General features: G+C 35.5%; 1 long non-coding RNA gene across 4 annotated transcripts; it reads left to right on the plus strand.

Moving 5' to 3' along the window:
- Positions 1-630: 630 nt before the first annotated feature.
- Positions 631-3,927, plus strand: LOC145641026 (uncharacterized). Of its 4 annotated transcripts, none has more exons than XR_014115106.1 (4): positions 631-962; positions 1,064-1,190; positions 2,054-2,257; positions 3,653-3,927. It is a non-coding gene; the product is annotated as an uncharacterized LOC145641026 (long non-coding RNA). The 4 variants fall into 4 exon arrangements; XR_014115104.1 differs by having other exon boundaries at positions 631-931; positions 3,649-3,927; XR_014115103.1 differs by having other exon boundaries at positions 631-931.
- Positions 3,928-8,739: the final 4,812 nt, after the last annotated feature.

Genomic DNA, 8,739 nt, shown 5'->3' on the forward strand with positions numbered 1-8,739 from the left:
TGGTGATTAGTGGTTGATTGGTGTGGGTTTTGGTGGAGGGTGAAGCAGGGGACTGTTCTGGAGTGTGTGGCGATGCTGCGGTTATTTGACGGTGGTTAATTGTTGTTGTTTGTTGGGGAATTGGGAGCAATTTGACTGGTGTCACTAGTGGAAAAATTGTCATTCGTAACAGGCTATTTGTAACGGGCAAAGCTATGCCCGTTACATAAAATATATCCGTAACGGTCAAAATAACTGTCCGTTACAAATAACTAAGTATTCGTAATGGGCACATGGTGTCCGTTACAAATAATTAAGTATTCGTAACGGGAAATATATAATATTACAAATATATAATATTCGTAACGGGCAAAATATTGCCCGTTACAAATAATTAAGTATTTGTAACGGGAAATATCCCATTACGAATACTTAATTATTTGTAACGGACACCATGTGCCCATTACGAATCCTAGTTATTTGTAACAGACATCATGTGCCCGTTACGAATACTTAGTTATTTATAACGGACACCATGTGCCTATTTCGAATCCTAGTTATTTGTAACGGACATCATGTGCCCGTTACGAATACTTAGTTATTTATAACGGACACAGGTCCAGCTGATAAGGAAAGCCCATTAGGGTTTCAAACTTTCACTCCCCTTAGCCGTCAAACCCCTTCCACTCATCCTGTTTCTCTTCTCCTCTCTCCTCCTCATTCATTCTCTCTCTCTTCTCGTCACTCAAACTGAAGCAGCAATTCACCACCCTTCTCAAAATCTTCTTCTTCTCTAACTCTCCCACTGAAAACCCCAATTCCCAAATTTCCCCTCTTTCTCTCTCCTCCGAATTGCATCAATGGCAGGCGATGGACCCAATTTGGAATGTCGGATGTTCAAGTCTCGTTACCTAGAAATGGACATGGCGATGATGTCATGAAGATGATTCAGGTGAAGAAATCGCTGATATGTGTGGGATTTTGTACGAATCTCGTTACCCATATTAATTTAATATTTTGAATTTTGATATTTATAGCTTATATTTGGGATCTAATTTGATATGATGCCTTTTTTTTTTTTAAGGGATCTCAGTCACTAGTGGAAGGTTATTCTAAGGACTGGATTGGTGTTAATATTGATAATAAAGAATTGAAGGTCGTAGAAATGATGGTTTCATTAATGGTTTTGGGGTTTTTTCATTCTTTCTCAGGTTTGCATTTTCTCTCTACTCTTTTCCTCTCTTACAATTTTACTAGCTTATTATTGTTTTGATTTGCAATCAAATCTGATCTTTACTTGTGTATTGATTTTAGTTTGACTGTATTTTGACTTTGTTTATTCAAATTGTGGTTGATTCTATGCAATTTGATTGATTTTAGCTTTCAAATTTGATGAAGTAGATTAATAGACAAAAATTTCAGGTTATGGTTTTTAGATTTGACGACGTTTTATGGTGTAGTCCATGTTCAGCGTTTTCATGTTGATTAATTGATTCAATTTATGTAAACTTATTGCCTATATTGTTTCCAAAAAAAAAAAAAAAAAAAAAAAAAAAAAAAAAAAAAAAAAAAAAAAAAAAAAAACACCTTATTGTCTATAGCGTTTTGAGTCTTCATGGATTTGCTAGTCAAGCATTAGCCCTTGTTTTAAGAGATCATATAGTAGTTTGCTATAATTCTAACCACCCATTGACCTTGTACAAAACTTGTATTAACAATTTAACATTAGTTCCTGGTAGTCCACTAACTTCGAAAACTTGGAGCAAAATAATGAGGCTTACCTAATACCCACCAATGTTTCAACTTAGAAAAGTAATTAAAACCAGGCAACTAACATAATCTCACAATGAGTTCCACGTGGATATCATACAAGCCAGCCTTGGACCCAACGATCATCATTAAATTGTACACAAAGAACATGATGATTTAGCAATGAATTAGCAAAATGGATTAACAGCTTGGACTCAAGGTTTGCGTTGAATTATTAATTGATTATTGTTAATTGTTGTTGCTGTTGATGTTGTGCTAGGGAGTGAAATTCATGGTTGAACTTAAACTATGTTGTCTTATGCAGTGGACCCAGAGAAGATGCAACCAGAATTGGTTCTCCTGGTGTTGTTAGGCATCAAGCTGTTGATATCTCTCCACTAAGGCGTGTTAATCTGGAAATCTATCTTCTTACTACTGGAGCTCGTGAGAGTGCTTTCATGAACATCAAGACCATTGCAGAGGGCCTTGGTGATGAACTCATCAATGTCGCCAAGGGTTCATCCAACAAGTAACTTCACTCTACCCGTAACCACTGTTGATGAATTGTTGTCCGGAATGTTGCTACTTGGGCTTTAGTCAATAAGCTGTCTGTTTTGATGAATGCTCTATAGTTAGCTGTGTATGCTCGTTGATGTATGTGTGGGCAACTGACTAACTTTACAGTTTTTGACATGCTGAATTCAATGTTGAAATGTCATTGTTTGAAAACTGTAGTATTTTATTGTATGTATTCTAGCTTGAATTAGTAGGGAACTAGGGAGTAGGGATAGATCAAGGTGCTGGGCTGCATTATTTCTTATTGGACTGGTTTCATGTAACGTCGTAATTCTTAAGTAATTGCTTCATGAGCCATGTATTAATGCTACGAGTATTAGATTATATGGTAAATTTACTCTCTTTATTTATTTATTTAATATGACAAATTTACTATAATACCAAAGCTTATACAACCAATTGACTCTGAATCCTAGGCCTTTGATAGTGCAATATGGTATGAAATGAACAACTTTATCAGGGGATTTTCTAATAAATCTTTCTACTATTATTCTTTAATTTTTTATAGTGTAGGATGATCTTCAAATTTTCAGGTTATTAAGTTTCAATGTAGATATTTTTTATTAGTTGTTTATATATTCAATTTCACGAAATAGAGATGTTAAAGTAGAAATATGTATGGATTTTAATTAGTTTTTGTCAATAACTTTAGTATTGTAAGGTTCTATTGGTTTTAATCCAATATCCTAAGCTCATTATTAATAATGGCTTATTGATTACTACAAATTTCAATGTTTATTTTAAGCAGACTTGAAGTATATATTGGTTTGAATAAAATTGTTTTTCAATTGGGTTGATTTGATTTTTATTCCCCCCTCCCCTTCAAGTCTCTTGTATGGTCTTAATTAGTTTTCTACATGTTGTACTCCTAATTAACCTGTTATGCTTAATTTAGTTTCATATTTCTGTATTGGTGAGAATGATCTTTTTGTAGGACTTGGCTTAGCTCACATTTCAGCCCACTGTTGTGTATCAATATTAGTTTAGAGGATCATGCGTCTCTAAACACATAGCTTAAGTTCATTTAATGATTTTATTTATATGAAAGCACATGAAAAAAGTTGGACATTTGGTTGGTAAACTACAAGTAGACAAACTGAATTAGTAATTTGCATGATAAGTGATTTTGTGGTAACTGTGTAACCCTTACTTGATTTTCCCTTGGTTGTAAAGTGATAACTAACTTGATTTTCCTTTATCTTTCTCTTCACTTGCCTTGAATATTGTACTACAGGCTAGTTGTTCTAAGCAAATCAGTACACTTTGTGCCATATTTCCTGTTTAACTCGCATTTTCATTTGATATACTTCATCCATTCTAATAGTTTAACCTTTTTTTTTCAAGTCAGTTTGGACAGAAATCATGAATCGTTGCTAAAAAGGGTGGAAGATATGGCTGTACAAAATTTGTTAAGCAAGCTTCATCAAGACAGCATAAAATTCTATCTTTCAAGTTCTTAGTCTACTAAGGAATATAAACTTATTTAAATTTTCATGTTTTATTAGGGAGTATTATTTATGCAATAGCTTTTGACTCATGTTAGCGAGTTGTTGTAAAGTCAATTTGGACATTTGTGAAAGTTGTATTATTGATTTTATAATTAAGGTAATTTGTTTTTTGAAATCAATTGAATATTGATAATAGTAATTAAAGATTTGGCATCATAGCATGTTGGTAGTATCACCTGCTGCATTTTTTTTATTAATTTGGCTTCAATTGTATTTGTAATGGGCAGTCAAACAGTCCGTTACAAATAACGGGTCATTTGTAACGGGCAGTCATACAATCCGTTACGAATAACGGGTTATTTGTGGCCCTTGAAATGTCCGTTACGAATAACGGGGTTATTCGTAACGAACACTGCCCGTTACAAATAACACTAGCTATCCGTAACGGTGGCATACGTAACGCCTGTTGCCCGTTACGGATAGCTATTTTTCCACTAGTGTGTGCGTTGGTGAATTCGGGGGCTAATGGTGGTTGGCGGTTTGTGAGCTGCGGGTTGCATGAGGGAGCAGTGCGTGAGGTGGTGAATGGAGGAGAGGGGTTGCTGCTTGGTGTCGTGGTGAGTTGTTGCGGCTAGTTGTTGTTGGTGGTTTAGGGCGGTAGATTGGAGGTGAGTTGGAGTTGTTGCGAGCGTTGTTGTGGCTGTGATAGGTGGGTGTGTTTGATGGTGATTTTGGTGGCTGGTGGAAGGTGCGGTTTATGGGAGCAGGGGAGCTACTCACGTTTGGTGTGTGGAAGTGGCTATTGACTTTTGACATGAATTCGGAAACCAAACTCACTTGACATAAAACCCGAACACCTACACACAAAACCGAAGAAAGGGATTGAGAAAAATAAAATAGAACTAAGTAACACGAACATACCTACAACCAAAAACCGACACGAGGATAGAACAAAATATAATAAAATAAAACGAAGTAAAAATAAAATAAAATTAGTAAAACAAAATAAATGACTAAATTAAAACAAATAAGAAAATGTAAGAAACTAGGAACTTATTATATATCAAGAACTAAAAACTTAAAATATAAACATAGAAAATAAGAAAAATTAAATAAATTAAGAAAATAAGCTAAAAACTATTAAAAACTACTAAAATACATAAAATAAAGATAAAAGATGAGAATAAGCAAATAATAGAAATAAAGAACAAAATGAGCTAAATTGTTGGAAAATAAGCCGGAAAATGACTCAATAAACACCCTAGAAGTGACATAAAAGTCACTTATCAAACTCCTCCAAACTAACATTTTGCTCGTCCTCGACCAAATTAACATGAAACACGAGAGAAGGAGAGTGAATTATTCAAGCAAAGCTTAGACACTAACTAAAGGGGAATAAGAATGTACACTAACTCACTTTCGTAGGAATCACGTTCAATTTGAGCAACTAAAGACAAGCCCTTTAAACCCCTATATCGCCCTAGATGACGAGTGTGCTCTCATGAGGGTGTCCTAAGAGTTTAACCCACAACTCTAAATAAAAACCAAGGCAAGGCAATAAAAAGAAAAGAAAAAGAAACATAAAAAGAGAAAGAAAACACAAAGTTCATATTTGGACAAGAGATAGGGACAAGCACCAATGAATGCAAACCTTTCTAAATAGACAAATGTATGCACGTTCCAAGATGTCAATGGTTGATTGAAACATAACATATGCTAAGCATAGAGAACTAATAGGGACATAGTCCACCCTAGCCCCAATTAATCAGGCCGCGTTCTCTCCACTAGGTTCAAATCAACCCTTAAGCTAGCTTCTCATGATTCCACGAAGGAACCGGAAAAAGATAAAGAAATGAAAAACTTTGAGAAGGTAATCCCGACATCTCAACTATGCATACTCTCTCCATAGGTTTGAAGTCTATCTCCCTCCATCGTTCTTTGACCTAACCCCACTAAAGCCTAAGGGTCTTTTATTGGGTTGTAACAGTAGGCTAAGGGTTAAGGCAGGGTAAAAATTTGAAAATTTTGGTGATATTTCTTAAGTGAAGCAAAAGAGTGGCCTACTCTAAAAAACAAACTTAAGAAGCCACAAAATATCAAACAAAAATACCAATAATGCCTTCTCCCCCAAGCTTATTCAACACTAACACAATATATACCAAAACCGAAGTAACGCTCCCCCCCAAGCTTGAACGAAGCATAGTCCTCAATGCTTAAACTAGGGAAGAAAACGAAACCAAACTAAAATATTTTTGTGGTTTTTTGTTTCTTTTTCAATTTTTTTTTTTTTTTTTTTTTTTTTTTTTTTTTTTTTTTTTTTTTTAACCTATGGACGGCTTTTTCTTGAAACTTCATTTGATTTTCTTGAATTGCATCTTTCTTCTCAAACTTTTTTGCATTTTCTTTTCAAGATCAACTTTCAATACCGTACTTAAACCAATTCACAAAATGTTTTGTTCAATTTCAACACTCTCAAAACTCAAACCACACATGCCAATGCTTCACTAACTAAAAGGGTTGGTAAACATAGACCATTGGGTTTGTAATGTGGTTAAGACAAGAAAGGGAAAATTAGGCTCAAATTGGTTAGCAAGTAGGTTAATGCAAAATAGAAAATCAAATTTGTAACAAAACAAAAAGAAGATAAAGAAAAATGAGAAAATGTGCCCTTTTCCTCCCCTAGAGTGGCTCGGTCACGATCTTGGGAGCTAGAGGTCAAAACAAGGATTAAGACATGCATAGTCAAGGATCCTAAATAGCCGCTCAACAAGGTGATGAAGGCTAGAACAAATGAAGCTCACAAGGGATTATAACCAAACAAATACCAACCAAAGGTTTCAAATCCACTATAGAGAGCAACTCCATCTTACCACATTCCCGTGAACTAAGGCTTCATGGACCCCTAAAAGTTCTTAACTCGACTACCTTAGCATATAGTATCCTAGAGTCAACCAATGACACCATACATTTACCACTAAGGAAGAAAAACATTCAAGGATTCAAGTCCCAAAACAAAATGTCCAAAATAAGAACAAACAAAACACATTTTGCCAAAATTACCTTGAAAGTAAACAAAAATCTTTTTGGATTTTTCAAAATAAAAGAAAAGACATGAAAATGCATATACTCAAGTGCATGACATAAATGAATCAAAATCCCACCAAACATGATAGAATACCCTCCCCCCAAGCTTGAGTGAGACAATATACTCAAATATAAACAAAATAATCCGTGGGAGGTGAAAAGAAAGAAATCAATCCAACAAACCAACACAAGTCCAACGAGTCACCAACCATTAGAGAAAGAGCTAGAAAAGATATAACCGGATATTGGTGGGTGTAATTACCCACAAATGTACCAATTTAACCTTTCAAAGCCGATTTCCTCTTGAATTGAATCTCGATTTCCATATGCTAGCAAAAATAAGCATTAAACTTCCTTAATTCTTGATATAAACCAATGCATAAGTGTATATCAAGTTATGTACCTAGCAAGGGGCACACAAACATTTCCATGAGAGAAAATCTAATCTAAAAAGAAAAGAAAATGAAAGCAAAAAAAACCTCGGGTTACTTCCTGAGAAAGGCTTGTTTAACGTACAAGCGAGACCACTCTAGTAAATAATATTGCAACGAACGCAAGAGCTTATCAAATTCACTACTACACATTTCATATGATAACAAGTAGGCAAATGACGGGAGGAGGACGTGCAATAAGATTATTGCACGTAAGTGAGGAGGAAGATGCCAAAAGAAGGAAGAAAAATCAAAAGAAAAATCAAGAAAATAAGAAGAGAAAGAAGAAGAAAAATAAGGAAAAGAATAAAATGGCAAAACCTCCTCAAAATCTTTTTGGGTGGCACAATCACCCATTTCCTCAATAATAGGAGGATGAAAAGGAAAAGTCTCATCAAACAAGAGAAGGTCCTTAATAGGCTCTTTGACAAAAGAAGGGAGGAACATGGGATAGTAGGAGATGTGGTCAAATTTCCTTGAGAAAGGGACATGAGGAAGAGGAGGAGAAAAAATTGTCTCACAAAGCCTCACATCATCAACGAGGGCATGAAAATCAATCAAAGAATCCTCAAAAGAACACTCATGACTCAAATCTCTCTCAAACAAAAACTTTCCAATAGAAATAACCTCATCTTCCTCTCTATCACAACGATGAAAAACAGCTCCCTCAAGATCCTCAAAGCCTAGAGTCTCTAAACCATGCATGAAAGGATAAAGGTTTCTCTCAAACCCATCCCTTTCCCATGAAGCATTGCCAATGAACTCTCTCAAAAGGCTATAATGTTTTTTTTTTTTGGAAAATATGAGAAATTTTATTACCAAAAGGAAAAGTTACAACTTACAAGAGCTAAGTTATAACAAACACCAAACTCCACAAGACTTGAAAAAAAAAACAGGCTAACCAACCACCAAACAGTTCAAGCTCAATCTCCTGCCACCTTCTAGGAAGGGTTCAAGACAAAGAGACAAGAACAACCTGAGCTCAAGTTTCCAACCATCTTCTAGGAAGGGCTCTGGAAACTAAGCCCAGGAACACAGAACAGACACAGAGCAGGACAAACCTGCAAGCAAGAAAAACCACTCATACAGACTGTAAAAAAGGAAAACCTCCACCTAGACTCAGCTGCAAAAGCAGCAGGACTAGACAACAAAAGGTATAACATCAGTACAGAGAAAACAACCAAGCTAAGCACCATAACAAAGAGATGACCTAAAACCAGCATTAACAGCAAAACAGACCAGCAACTGCATCAAAGATAAGCAGCAGCAGAAACCAGTAACAGCAGCAAATTTCAGCAACAACAACAGAAACCAACAACTGATTCAGCAACAGAATCAGAAATAGCTGACTTGCTGACCAGAACAGCAAAAACACAACAAAACAGCAGTCAGCAACAGCAACTAAATTTAGCAACAGCAGATTTCAGCAATAGCAACAGACAACAGCAACAACAGCAGAAACCAGCAGCAGC

The sequence above is a fragment of the Chenopodium album genome, chromosome 7 (genome assembly GCF_948465745.1).
Source record: "Chenopodium album chromosome 7, dcCheAlbu1.1, whole genome shotgun sequence".
Taxonomy (NCBI): Eukaryota; Viridiplantae; Streptophyta; class Magnoliopsida; order Caryophyllales; family Amaranthaceae; genus Chenopodium; species Chenopodium album.